At 44.8% G+C, this 14709-nt stretch overlaps 1 protein-coding gene across 14 annotated transcripts in view; it reads right to left on the bottom strand.

Moving 5' to 3' along the window:
- Positions 1 to 8700, bottom strand: part of Myh11 (myosin heavy chain 11) — a 94735-nt gene extending 86035 nt beyond the window's left edge. For 6 of the 14 annotated variants that reach the window (NM_001429928.1, NM_001429925.1, NM_001429930.1 and 3 more), the window contains exon 1: positions 8612 to 8699. The gene's annotated coding sequence lies outside the window, so the exon portion shown is untranslated. Of the gene's footprint in view, positions 1 to 8381; positions 8499 to 8611 lie in introns of all 14 variants that reach the window. The other 8 variants (NM_001429929.1, NM_001429924.1, NM_001429932.1 and 5 more) reach the window with 3 other exon arrangements.
- Between the last annotated feature and the right edge of the window lie 6009 nt (positions 8701 to 14709).

Here is a 14709-nt window from a genome sequence, read left to right as displayed (position 1 = left end):
TTTTCATTTATTTTTTTTTTAAAAAAAGGAAAATAAAGGCCGGAAAGATGGCTCAGTGGTTAAGAGCACTGACTGCTTTTCCAGAGGTCCTGAGTTCAATTCCCATCACACGGTAGCTCACAACCATCTGTAATGGAATCTAAGGCCCTCTTCTGGTGGATCTGAAGTCAGCTACAGTGTACTCAAATACGTAAAATAAATAATTCTTTTTTTAGAGGAAAACAAAATAAAACATACTTTAGGCACATAGTTAAGAAGTGTAAAGTATATTTTACATTTTCTGTAATAGATGACGACCCATTTCAAATGGTCTTTAGTCACTCAGAGGCCTAGTGTTTGTGTCATTCCTCCTGGACAGCAAGCTGCCTCTTTTTAAATTGCAATTAAGTTAGAAAGCATCACGAAAGGTTCAACAGAAAAATGAAAAGACGTGGAGATTAGCTTTTCCAGGAACCTCATCTAAAACGGGGCTTAAAAGCACAAACAAGATCAAGTGCAAAGTTTGTGTCTCTGGCCAAAAACGGAGTGAGGTCATCTGGCTGCTCCCTGAGGCTTTGTTGCCCTTGACAACAGTTATGACAGTTGTGAAGCACAAGACTGCTTTGGTCAAAGCCAAGGAAGCTGAAACTTTGGTTCCACACTGAATGCTTTGGAACCCTGGTGCCCAGGAATGTTTGGGTTTGGGGAACGGTGAGAATAGGATCAAGGATACTTTTTAAACCCAGCTGATAATGACAAAGACAGCAGATAAGGCTCAGCTGACAATAACAGCTGTCCAGACCTGAGTTTGAATCCCAGTAGCTGACATAAAAAGCTAGCCTTGCCATGTATACTATTACAACCTAGTATTGGAGAAGGATTAGGGACATCAAAGCTTGATGGCAATTGAGTGAGAAATCCTGTTTCAGGGCTCAAGCATGTACACTCATGTACACACATGCATGCACCACCACATGAATGTCACACACACTACATCTTTTTTGCCCATCACTAAGATGCAGAGCCTAGACAGGACATTCCAGTTCTTGGCAGATTTTACAACCAGAAAACCACTCTGCTCCTATGAACCTGCAGGGAAGGAGGGGTTCCCAGAACAATACTGGACACACACTTGCCTTGGAAAGAATTCAGAGTCCCACAAATTAATGATACTAGCAGTGCTTGTAATAGTTGCTAAACCATATGAGGTAATAATTACTCTCTCATTTAATCCCCTAAATTAACTAACTAATAAATCAATAACAAAGCCCTAAACTAAATAAATAAATAAACAGCAAAGTCCTAGGAGGTGGCTAGGGTATAGCCCAGAGGCAGAACACTTAGTAAGCTACAGTCCCTGGGTTCCCATCCCCCCACCATAAAACACAGTAACAATGCAAACAATACTTTTAAGACTAGAGAATATAGTTTAGAGGCAGGGAACCTAATATACTCTAAGCCCTGGATTCTATCCCCAGCATTGCAAAACAACCCAGGAGAGATGTTACCATTCCTTTACCAATGAGGAAACCAAGGCACACAGAGGCAAAGCAGTTTGTTGGTCCTTTTAGCAGGTCTTGTGGCTTCTGAAGAAAGTTGCAAGTTTTTTTATTGTCTGTTTGTTTTTGCTCTTTCTTTTTTTAGAATTTAGAGGAGGCAGGCAGAGAACTCAAGGACAGAAAAAATTACAGGCATACAGAGGACACATTCTGCTTCTGTCTGGCAGTTTGGAAGTTCAGGGAAACTCCATTTACTGTCAGAAGAATTTGCCTCATCTCTGTTCAGAGCCTGAAATTTTCAAAAGATGGGGACAGTGACAATACAGCAAGAAATATCAGGACAGGTATTGCGTAAAACACAAGGAAGAAGGAAAAACAGTAAAACTGCTCACATATGTAGTCCCATGATGAAGGAGATGATGGGTTTGAGTATTGGGTTACAAGGAGAGACCCTGATACAAAACAACCACATAGGTTGGGATATGGCACAGTGGCAGAGTTCTTACTTAGCATGCACAAGACCCTAGTTCAAATCTCAATACCGAAAAGAAATGATGACTAGAACCAAAATCACAATGCCATTAAAGACCCACAAGACAGGCTGAAGTAACATTTGGTTTTCTAACTCCTGGTCCTGTTCTGACTCCTGATTTACAGTGGATTTTCTCAGCCCCTGTACTATTGGCCTTGGCACTGGCTGGTTCTCTGGTGCTGTTCAGTGTGAGTTCAGCCCACTCTATGCCAGTATCCACCATTTCCTAGTCATGACATCAAAAGGAGGTCCAGACACTGCTAGATATCACTCCCAGAGGGAAAACTGTCCCCAGTTTGAAACCAAAGCTTTTTGAGATAAGATCTTGTGTAGCCCAGGCTGGTCTTGTATTATTATGTAGCTTGGAATAACTTTGAAGTTCTCCTGAGTGCTGGGATCATAGATGTACTCTACCACATCCAGGTTCTGGAGTGCTGGAGGTCAAACTTGGGGCTTTGTGAATGCTAGCCAGACACTCTACTATCTGAACTTTATTCCCACCCCTAAATTCATTCCTTTTAGTTGGCCAATATTCGAGGTACTGAAGATCGAACTCAGGACTTGTACATGCTCAATATGTGTTCTCCCATTGAGCTGTATCCACCAGGCTCTGGTACAGGCTGGTCTCAAAGTAGTAGTCTTCTGTAGTGTAGTTGTTACCACCATGCCCATCTCCATAATAAGTTCTTGGAGCCAAAGCTGCAGCTCAGTAAGCAATCCAAAGAGGCCCCAATAATGTTAGTTCTAGTTCGATGCCACATCTGCGTCTAGAAAGTCACTTGACATACCAAGAGAGGGAAAAGCATGCTATACACACTAGTTCCTCAAACTCATGCTGCACCAGGAGCCCTGTGGGGCTCAAATCTGTTCTTAATCACATAGCCCTCTACAGTCTCCTATAGCCCATGCTAACCCTGAACTCACTACATAATCAAAAACGGACTTGAACTCTTGGTCCTCCCGCCAAGTGCTAGGGGCTACAAGTGTTTCCTACGATGCCTGGCTGTGTACTGAGGGTGGAACATGTACAAAACATGGTGGGCAAGCATCCTATTAACTAAGCTGCATCTGCTCAGGGGCCCCCTACTGGGCATCAAAGTAGGAGTGGCCCACATTTATGGTCTTGAATATCTTATGAGGATTCTGTGAAGTGGACATCACTTACATTACTATTTTTCTGTTATCACAACTAAGGTCATAAAAGAAAAAAAAGTTTGACCTTTTTTGTTAGATTGTTGGATCTAACAATCCTTTTGCTCTCAGCAGTAAATCTCTTCTTCACTCCCTGCCCCAATGCCATAAACCTCCCTACCACCCCCACTTCCCCAAGGTCTCCAGGGTACCTCCTCAGAAGAAAGAGAATAAGAACTTGTCCCATCACAATAACCTGGTAACACTGCCACACACACGCTGGAAACCCCAATGGCTTTTCAAGCTGCTTTAGAAGGAAGCTCTTTCCAATGGCTAAAGTAAAACGATTGTGTCTCTCCCACTAAAAGGATTTGGAGATTAAGGGAGAAGGTCATGGGCTGGTGAGTCAGCAAAGTGCTTGCCATACTGACACTTGAAGATCTGCGTTAGATCTTCAAAAACTATGTTTTAGAAGAGGGGGAAAGGGCTAGAGAGATGGCTCAGCATTAAGAGTACTGACTGCTCTCCCAGAGGTCCTGAGTTCAATTCCCAGCAACCACATGGTGGCTCACAACCATCTGGAATGGGATCCGATGCCCACTTCTGGTGTGTCTGAAGACAGCGACAGTGTACTCACATCCATGAAATAAATAAATAAATAAATAAATAAATAAATAAATAAATAAATAAATCTTTTTTAAAAAATAAAATGAGAGAGAGAGAGAGAGAGAGAGAGAGAGAGAGAGAGAGAGAGAGAGAGAGCTGTATGTTGTAACGTTAGAGTGGAGGGGAAAGAGATCCTAGGGGCTCAAGAGCCAGCCAATCTAGCCTACTTGGCAAGTTCCAGGCTGGTGAGGGTTCCTGTCTCCAAAAGCAAGTTGGAAGGACCTGAGAAACAATAGCTAGTCTTCATGGCTTCTATTTAGATGCAGCCATACACATGAACACCTTCCCCTCCTTGCCCGTCTTTCCTCCCTTCCTTCTGCTGTCTTTCTCCCTATTCCACACAACTGAGGTCACCCCTGTTCAGGGCCTTTGGGCCCTCAGAGCCCCACTATGTTTTGCATCTTACAACTCAGGTAGAACAATGTTTAAAATAGGTGCTAAGACACAGGTCTGGCTGGTCCAGGCAGGTATCTACAGTTTCTTTCAAAGACCATTTAGAGACAGATGCTGATTCCCAATGTGCTATCTATTCACCTCTTTGCTAGGAACTCATGTGATTACAGGAAGAGAGTTTACAAGCGAAGAATACGGATACAAGCTAAACATTCTTAACCCCAAAAGTTCAAAGGCTCACAGCTTTTTGAGGGCCAATATTGTGTGAGTGGACAAGTTTGTATTTGACTTCATGTAGCAGGTCACAGTGAAAATGTAGAATTAAAAACATCGAATACAACGACTGACTATACAACCATCTGTATAAAGCAAAGGTGAAATATCAAGATTTGTGCTCACAGATGGGTGTGATGGCTCTTGCCTTTAGTCTTAGCATGTGGGAGGCAGAGGCAGGAGGATCTCTATAGTTCAAGCACAACCTGGTCTACAGAGAGCTCCAGGATGGCCAAGAACAAAAAGAAAGAAGGAAAGAAAAAAAAAAAACCCAGAAGACAGGCAACAAAAGAATTAGTGCTCGTTTCCAGGATATATCATTATTTATATACAAATATATAATTATTTATGTGCAAATATCCCAAAATCAAAAAGAATTTAAAAGAAAAGAAAACTCTGGAACATTTCTGGTCCTGGGCATTTCTGATGGGCAACAGTCAACTAGTACACGGGTACTTCCCCAAGCGCCATTTATACATGGCATCATGCACCAAGTATATTTTATTAAATACGTAACAGAATACTACGTAGCAGATAAAAAGTAACATACAATGATATAAAGATATAGAAAAGATAGTGAAGATTTGTGATAAGGTGAAAAATGTTTTGTAAAATGCCAGGGTTTGAGTAAAAGGGAAATTTGACTTTAAAAAATTTAGAATTCTATTTAAGAATGTTTGTTAGCGGGGCTGGGGATTTAGCTCAGTGGTAGAGCGCTTGCCTAGCAAGCGCAAGGCCCTGGGTTCAGTCCCCAGCTCCAAGAAAAAAAAAAAAAAGAAAGAAAGAATGTTTGTTAGTAGTGCATATGCAGACAGGCAAAATGGAGGGAAATAAAAAGGGAGAAAATGCTAATCTGGAGCCTGGGATGGCAAGAATGACCTTTGGTGACCTAAGACATTTCTGAGGTCTCTGTCACTGACTGCACGCTTCATTAGGGGAGGGGCAGGAAGGGACAGCTATTCTTTGATCAGCTTGAGGAGTGCTTTGTCTACCACCATCCATAGATGCTGAAGTCCCTTCCATGGAAAGCTGGAGTGTTTGCATAGCATCTTGAGCAACTTCCCCTCGCAGGTTGGCAGACATAGTTCTTATGCTGCTTGACTCAGGGACAGTGACAAGAAAGAAGGTCTGTATGTGTTCCGTTTGGATGCTGTTAAAGATGAACTTCCAGTCTACAGTGGGCTGAATTCATCTGTAGGGACCCATAGAACAGAAAGAAAGTTCAAATGGGCCTGAGTGGAACAGGCCAGGTCCCTACCCTGTTGGCCATTCTGAGAGGATAATTCCCTGAAGCGCAGGAGCATCATGGTAGCCTGACCTCCCCTTGCTACAGTGCTGAGCGGTTTCCTTCTCCCTTCAAATTCTTGCTTGCCTTTCTCTTGACTCTGTGCCTCCTGGTCCTTGAAGCCTATAGATCAATGTAACTAAAAGGTCACTAGTGACAGAAAGAGAACCAGGGAGCAAAGAATCCACTATGAGATTTACACTAAAGGAAAATTAGGGGTGAGTTTCTGCTTTAGGGGAAAGGCCACCGTTTGGGTTTCTTGATATCAGCTGTGTCATACAGAATATGCTCTTAAGCGTCCCTAGTCATATTACTATAAATTACCATCTGCTGAACTTTGCTGGTGCCAGCCTTGTGTCAGACCCTTCACATGGGTTATCTATTGAAAGCTCCCAAAAGGGCATTAGGCTCTGGAGTTACAAGAAGCTTAGTTTGTAAGAGCCCCCATCTTTTATAGACAGAACAAAGTTTTCAAAGCCCACATTTATGAAATGGAGTGAAGACTATTAGTATTGGTTCCAAGGGCTACTGTGAAGACTCCAATTAATGAGTCTTCCTCTTTTGCTGCAGTCATGGGGATCAAACCCTAGCTAAGTGATCTTCTACTTCTCAGAAGACTAAGCAAGTGCTACAGAAACATTAACACGCTGGCTGTTCTCAACAGTCCCATTCTGCAGATGGGAAAGTGATCAGGAAAATGACAACAGCATCAACAAATTGTAAAAGATAGGATTCCTAGGTAGCCCAGGCTGACTTTGGGTTCATTAATCAGCTGTGCTTCCTGGTTTACCTCAGATGCTGGAATTGAAGTTATGTACCATTAGGCTGGGTTTTGATTTTTATTTTTTATTTTTTCCAAGATAGTGTTTCCCACTGTAGTCCAGGATGGCCTGAACTTGCTATGCAGTCCAGGTTAGCCTCAAACTCTCTTGCTTTAGCCTCCCAAGTGCTAGTATTTTAGACACAAGCCACCATACCTGGCAAAATAATGTGGTTAAGACCTGATTCTGAGTATTTGAAACGGGATATAGTTTTCTAAAAGGATCGTCTTTATCCTGTTTCAAAATTATTCAATGGTTTATTAGATGTAAACACCACCCGTTCTTATTAGATATGTGGAATATAATTTCCACCAAAAAAATACAAATAGAACTTCCAAACAAGAAAAGAGAGGAAAAAAAGAACTTCATTGTCCATCTCTACAGGGAAAGACAGAGAAGTACCCAGAACTCAAGCCAGTCAGGCTGCATCGAAAGGCTGGGTGATTGGCCAAGGGGGACTGGGAATGGCCTCATAGAAAACACTACCATACAAGGGCATGTCTGCCTCCAGCCCAGCCTCCCACAGAAAAGTAATGATAAATCCATAGTGACTACCTTGTACGGAAGAGGCTCTATTTCAGATCTGATAATAAAAGTCCAGGTTTCTCCAGGGTGGCTTGGCCCAGGCATGTTTGAGATCACGCCAGCCTCCTGGAACCCTACCACATCCACAGGGAAACAACAACATCAACAAAATTTAAAAGACAGTCTCTGTCATTTTAAATTGGTAAAAGATCAGTTTCAATCTTCTTCAAAAAGTGATGGAAGCTGGAAACACTGAATCCATCAGAAACAGGAGTCCAACAAATTTTGGTTTTGGGAAAAACAGAGATGTCAAGACAAGGTAAGGTGTATATGATGATTAAAAGAACCCAGTTCCATCTAAACGCTGTTAAAGCACCTGGCTTGTTAAGTGTGCCATCAACAACATCATAGAAGAGAAAGTGTTTCTTGTTATGAGAGACTTTCAGACCTGTCTTTCTTTGAGTCTAAAATAGCATCTTGAAGTAAACTGAACTAGAGAAGAACCTTCACCAGAGGAAACAGAACGAAGCAGAGTAGTTTACCAAACACAACCGGACTTCCCTTCTTTCCCAGCAAGCTCAGCAGCTTCTCAGTTCCTAGTAGTAGAACCAAAGCAGCCTTGTCCTGGCTTTCAAAAAAAATTTCTTCTGTTCTCTGACAGACATAACTTTGAAGGGTGCTTTCTGGACATGGCAAGACCTCTCCAATTCTGAACTGGAATAGCATAAATTTCTCCTGCTAGCTCCTCTCCCTGACCTGAGAGTAACCTTCCCACTGAGGAGCCCCAAAATCCATCGTCTGCTCACTCAGTGTGGGGGATGCAAATGGAGCCTCAGCACCCACCTGGGCATCTGGGGCCCTAACCAACCTGGAGTAGAGCTCCTTTGTTAATTTGCAGAATCTGTGGTCTCGAAGGTAACAGAGTGAAAGAAACGGACCTTATCTTACAATAAGCAGTCTTGTCTACCAGTAACTATCAACAGCACAATCCACTAAGCAGATGGGAAATAAGTACACACAGCCTGTGCTCAGAGTCATTAACACTTTCACCCATGCTTCTGAGTTACTCTGTGCGATGGTCAGTGGATTATCTATCCCATGACCTCCTACTATTCTCAATACTGGTATTTGAACTCAGGACCCACAGTTTCCACCACAGCTCACTTGTCCACTGTGTCACTAGTTAGTTTTTAAGTAGGCCATTTTGTTTGCTTTTTAGACTGTAGTCTTAAAATACCTGGAATTGGGCCCAGTGGCCAGAACCTTTAATTACCTACCCCACTTTCCCAGGTGGTTCTGTTCATAGGCAACCTGAGGATGCTGGTTTGGTGCGGAGAATGGGAGTAATCACGGGAGGTCTAGGGTGGTCCTGTACCGGGCTTCTTCCCACTGTCCTTATAAGAGATGACAATCAGAACCCCTTGGGGTCCCCACTCCCTGGAGGATGTTTTAGAAGCTGCTCAAGCTCACCGCCCAGGCTTGCCCCTAAGGGATCAACTCTACTTACAGATCTGCTACTGGGGTGGACTAGCAGGAGAACACCGGATGGAGAGCTCGGATCTGACACTGATCCCAGGCTGGGATGGTCCAAATCTCTCTGTATGCTTCGGACATCTGGCTTTATAGAGTCAGCGCTACCCGAGGGTGGGAAGGGGAGGTGACTGCCGGGCGGGGTGGGAGGGTCCTCTGCCCTTCCCAGCGCCCCCTGCAGGTGAGGAACAGAGCCTCTGGGAACCACCTAGCGCAGGCGCAGGGGGGCTGCTGGCAAGTTGACCCACAGCCTCAGGCCTCGCTCCCTGCAGCCACCCAGATCCTGCGTCCTTAGAGAAAAGGGATTCGGTGTTCAGAGTCTGTAGGGAGACTTGAGAATTTCTTCCCCTAGGTCCATTCCAGCTGGATTTTAACCTCTTTCTGTTCATACATACTGGAGACTTGATGCCACCCTCTCTCCCTCATCCCCTCTTCATTCGCCTGCCACTTCCTAAGATTCGAAGCCGGTTGTGCTTAGCAACCGGGGGCGGGGCGGGGGGGGGGAAGGGGACTTAAAAAAAAAAAAACAAGTCGGCACAGTCACTGCATATCCTCTGTGACTGCTGGGAAACTTGTTTTTCCAACTTGTTCTCTGCAGCTCCTTTCACCCTACAACCGGGGTGCCTGGGACCAATAACATGGTTTCTCTGAGCATCGTTGAAAAGCGGGTTGCTACTGCGTTATGGCACTTGGAGGATGCATGCTAAGACTCTAAGAGAATGTGGGGGACCTGCTGTCAGCTGCCCCCCTTACCACTCGGTGTTCTCAATCTCTGTGTCCCTTAGCCCTGTACGGATCTTGGCCCCTGTCTCTTTTGTCTGACCTGACACTCTTTTCATCACACTCTTAGCTTTGATTTCCCTGTGATGATTACGTCCCTAAAGTCTCTGTCTCTCTTCTCTTTTTGTCTGTCTGTCTCTCTGTGTGTGTCTCTCTGTCTCTGTCTCTCTCTTTGTCTGTCTGTCTCTCTCTGTGTGTGTCTGTCTCTGTCTCTCTCTGTGTGTCTCTCTGTCTCTCTGTCTCTGTCTCTGCTCTCCGCACCCCCCACCCCCCCACCCCCCCCACCCCCCCACCCCGCTTTCTTTCCTCCCTCTCTCCCTCCCTCCCTCCCACTCTCCATGCACTCACACTCAGGCCATAAAAGGAAGTCGAGGCAGAGTTGGCCTCATGCCAGGCCGGGGACGCCTCGCTCCCCGCGCACGGACCCTCGAGGTCCTGAGCTGGTCCTCCCTCCTGGGCCTGGGCGGGAAACAACCCAAAAAGGCCAGGCGCAATTCTCGAAACAAGAATTCCCAGCTTGGCATACCAGCGGGGCTCTGGCTCCCCCTGACTAAATATGGTCCCGTGCAGCCTCCCGCTGAGCCCATGGAGCGTTATGGGGACCCCAGTACTAATAAGAGCTCCAGACCCACGTGCAGCTGGTTCTCCCAACCAGAGGATGATCCTGGCCAAACCTGTCCCAGCCCCATTTTGCAGGCCAGAAGACTGAGTACCCTGAGGGTCCTCAGCAAGGTCAGTACTGTTTAATATCCCAATATTCACTCCAGAGAGCAATAGGGGAATTGGCCACAGGACGACAGAAGGCCTCTGAGCACAGTTGTTTGAATGGGAGTCTACTGAGCCTCTTTATAACAGCAGGACCATGGGCAAGTACTGGCTCTTAGTTACCCTGCCTGTAAAAAGGGGCGAATGCCAGCTCCTTCCTATTTTTTTTTTGTAACAGTCCTTGAAGTGGTGTGAGATTAACACACTGCACCTTTGTGGACTCAGGAAGCCTAGGAAACCAGCACCAAGCTGACTTTGGGATATGAAAAGCCACACAGCCCCCCTGTTGACTTTGCATACAGTGATCTATATCTCAACCCCAGTAGACCCCTTCCATATTCTTCTAGGACCAAGCTCACCTGCTTCTCAGACTTGAAAACATCTGAATCCTGATCCTCCCCATCCCCAACCTCATCCCAGCCTCCTCACAGGGTGGCACAGAGCAGAGCCAAGGACAGCAGCTTGGCTGGCTCTCTGTAGAGGTGGGGGAGGAGCTCTCTGCATGATGGATGAGGCCGCTTCCCCAAAGCCTCTTCGCAGCTGCACGTAAAAGGAATGGAAACCGGCTTGGCATTGAGCCCAGGAGGAATGAAGGAGGGAAGCCCAGGGCCCACCTGCACCTACCCTAGTCTGAAACCAGCCCAGAGCTGGCCATCCTAGTGCTAGGAAGGAAGGGCACTCCTGTAGCAGGCTTCAGTGAAGTCAACTCCAAGGAGCACAGCTGATTTTTAAAGAATTACATCAACTTTGAAACAAAAATAATTTCATTATAAGGAGACTGGGCCAATAAGATGGCACTATGGATAAAGCACTTGCTGCCCAAGACTGCCTTGAGTTCCATTTTTAGGACCTACATGGTGGAAGGACAAAACTGACCGACTGGAACACATCATTCTCTGGCTTTCACATGTAGCAGTGGGGTGCCCCACTCCCTAATCAATTAGTAAGTGTTAACCTTTTTGTAAAATGGAAACTGTGATGTGCATGTGGTAGATGTGCACATCTGTCAGTCACAAATGTCAGTTCTTAGGAGCCGTCTACCACAGGGTCTCACTGTGTATAGCTGGTTGGCCTAGAACTCTCTGTAAACAAGGCTGACTGCAAGCATGCCGTACACATGCTGGGATTCGATGTGTGCACATCTGACATTGATTTTGTTGTTTTTACTTTGTTTTTGAGACAGTCTCTCACAGCCAGGCTTGGAGGCATAGGTGAGGCTTACTGGCCAGTGCAGTCTGGGTGTCTTTATGTGAGTCCTAGAGATGGAATTCAGGCCCTCATTCTCGCATCACCTCAGTCAAGAAAAGGGAAACTTTACTGCTTTCTTTACATCTAATGCCCAGAATAATGCCGTGAAGTAGGTTCCCCAGCACATACTGCTGAGGACCCAGGTTTGAAAAGAGTTAACAGAGGAACTGAGTTTCCAACCTGGGCTGGCTGAGTCCATACACAACATGGGTAGGTTATGGTGTGTCTGTGTCTGTGTGTGTACACGTGTTCTTTAGTGTGTGTGTGGGTCAACACTGAGTGTGTTCAGTTGCTCCTCCATTTTATTTTGTGAGCATCTCTCACTGAACCTGGAGTTTGTTGATTCTGCTAGGCTGCTAGAGAGCCAGGCAGCAATCCCAGGGATCCTCCTCTGCCTTCCCAGTGTTGAATTCTCAGTGTGATTACTGAGCCATATTCCCAGATCAACTTATTGTTTACCCCAGTCTTGAGTGTTGCCCACTAGGCAAGCGAGCACAGAGGCCCAAGTCTGATCTCAGCTCTGCTAAGTACTAGCCGGGAACCTCTGGGGTTACCCATGTCCTTATGTGCCATTGTCTTAGGAGAGGCTCTCTGTCTTCTCCGCCTTACTGAGTTGTTAATGACAGTGCCAGCCTTGCATAAACCATCCATGCTCTCCTGGCATGCTTGAGCAGTACCCAGGGACAGTATGTTCATTTAAGTCACTCGGTAAATATCTGTCCACTCTTCAGGTATCTGAAGTCTTCAAAAGGACTCTAGAACAGGGCAGAGGTTTCTGTTTTGTTTTTTGTGGTTGGAAGGGTCACTTATTTTAAGAAGAGAAGTCACTTTACAAAAGCTCCTTTGACTGAGTGATGTCAAATAAATAAATTGTTTTTCTGTGATTAGATGATGAAGGGGAAATTTCTCTTTGGAGCCTTTTTTTTTCTTTTTCTTTTTTTTTTCTTTCTTTCTTTTTTTTTTTTTTTTAAATAAAGTCTCACTGTGTAGCCCTGGCTGGTTCTGGTTTTGGAACTATTGTCTCTGCCTCATAAGTGTTGGGATAATGAAGTCTTTTTTTTTTTTTTTTTTTTAAGCAAACAGCTTTAAATAGCTATTGGCTTCTAAAGGCATGTGCTAAATATTTAATTATTTAAAAATATATCAGCTGGCCTGAGGAGATGGCTCAGTGGGGAAGAGTGTCACTGCACAAATGAGAACCCCAGTTGGAAGACCCCAATTTCCATGTAAAAAAGTGGAGCATGGCCACACATATTGTGCTGTGTGAGATAGAGACAGGAAGGCCACTGGGGCTTGCTGGCTACCAGCATAGCTCCAACAAGTTCAGTGAGGGACCCTGTCTCAAGGGAATAAAGCAGTGAGAGGACATCTGACATTTTCATCTGGCCTCAAATGCATGTGCATACACAGACACAGAGACACACATCCCCTCAGCCCAGGTTGATGTGTTTTAAGATCTACCTCATCATGAAAAATAATCTTTCCTCACAAGCACAGATCAGTGGGAACTGTTACAAGCACAAACACTCGTCACCACTGAGTCTCAAGGTAGGAGATTATACCTGTTGTGCTGTTCCCAGGTGCTTGTCCAATTCTAGTCTTCTTGTAACTATAGATAAGTTCCATAGGAATTGATCAGGAGCCTTAATATTTTTATAAAACTAAACATATTCTGTGTGGTGGCTTGAATGAGAATGTCCCCATAGGCACATAGTAGAACTGGGAAGGTTTAGGAGCTGTAGCCTTGTTGGAGCTGTGGTCTTTTGGAGGAAGTATGTCACTTCGGTAGGCTCTTAGGTTTCTAAAACTCATGCCATTCCAACTAGTGTTCTCTGCCTCATGCTTGTGGATCAGCATGTGAGCTCCCAGATCCAGCTCCATTACCATGTTTGCCTATCTGCTACCATATTGCCACCAGGATGGTCATAGATTCCAGATGGGCTCTGAAACGGTAAGGCCCCAATAAATCCTTTCTTATATAAGTTAGTAATATCTTGGTAATAATACTTTGCCATAGCAATAGAAAAGTAACTAAGACACTCTATCAGGAATTTACCCAAAGGAGATGAACTGATCTCCATGCAGTTCTGTACAGGGGCATTTATAGCAATGTATTTTTAAAGACATCATCTCACCAAGTAGCCCAGACCTTTAAAATTGAACATCAAAACTCCAGCTGAGCAGCTTTACTAACTGCAGGCACCTGGAGGCAGTCGGGCCATTTTTCTAATAGGTGTACAGATAACTTATAAAAAGGCAGAACTCTGTACTTTCTAGAAAGCTAACAAACCACAAAGATATGGGAGAGGGAGACCCTTCATGGCACCTGCCAATCCTAGAAGGCTGAAATAGTTCAAGTCACACGATGTCCTGGGAAAGGTGGGCAGTGTGTCATGCTGCCACCGTGAACTCCCATTACCATGCTTTGTCAGGTGACAGACATGCAGCTTTAACAACTGCAGCTCTCAAACAGATTCAGACAGTGAGAGAAGACAGGACCTGTGGGAGGAGAGTGACTTAGTGCTTCACACTTCTCTTGTTAGTCAGGCAATTGAAAAGTTTTCACATCAGACAGACTGTGTGTGTGTGTGTGTGTGTGTGTGTGTGTGTTGAAGAACATGACTTTTTTCTTTTTGAGACAAGGCATCACTATATAGCCCTAGCAGGCCTGCAATTTGCTATGTAGACCAGGCTGGACTCAAACTCCAAAATCTACTTGTGTCTGCTTCCAGAGTACTGACACAAAAGTATAGGCTACCATACCAAAATTTCACTTTTTGAGACAAGTTCCCTCACTGAACCCAGAGCTCATGAAAATGGCTGGATAAATTGGCCAACAATGTTGGAGGGTCATCCTGTTGCCACCTTCCCAGCTCTATGACAGTAGGAACCTACAGCTGTGCCCAGTTTCTTAGGTGCTTGGGTGTCTAGGGATTTGATCATATTTGCATGGCAAGCACTTTCCCAGACTGAGCCACCTCCAGGAAGTTTGGTCTTACTTTTATTTGAAATATTCCACCCAGACCACAGTCCTCATATGGTGGTTGCCACAAACATTGAATGCCAAGTATCTGGAAAGCAGTGTCCCAGATGCCTTTAAAGGCACATTCTTAACCATCAGTCCTCCAGACACTTGGCTTTTGCTAAAGGAGCACTCAGGTTTACATAATCAGTCAGGCATGCAAATCATATACAAATGTGTTCTTGCACATAATTATAGAGCTACCTGTTTATTCTACAGAAACATATACACTAGGCTTAAACTTGTGATCTTGAGAAGCC

This window comes from Rattus norvegicus, chromosome 10 (genome assembly GCF_021556685.1).
Source record: "Rattus norvegicus strain SHRSP/BbbUtx chromosome 10, alternate assembly SHRSP_T2T, whole genome shotgun sequence".
Taxonomy (NCBI): Eukaryota; Metazoa; Chordata; class Mammalia; order Rodentia; family Muridae; genus Rattus; species Rattus norvegicus.
Note: the sequence above shows the minus strand (reverse complement) of the source record. Positions and strands in the feature narration are given on the sequence as shown.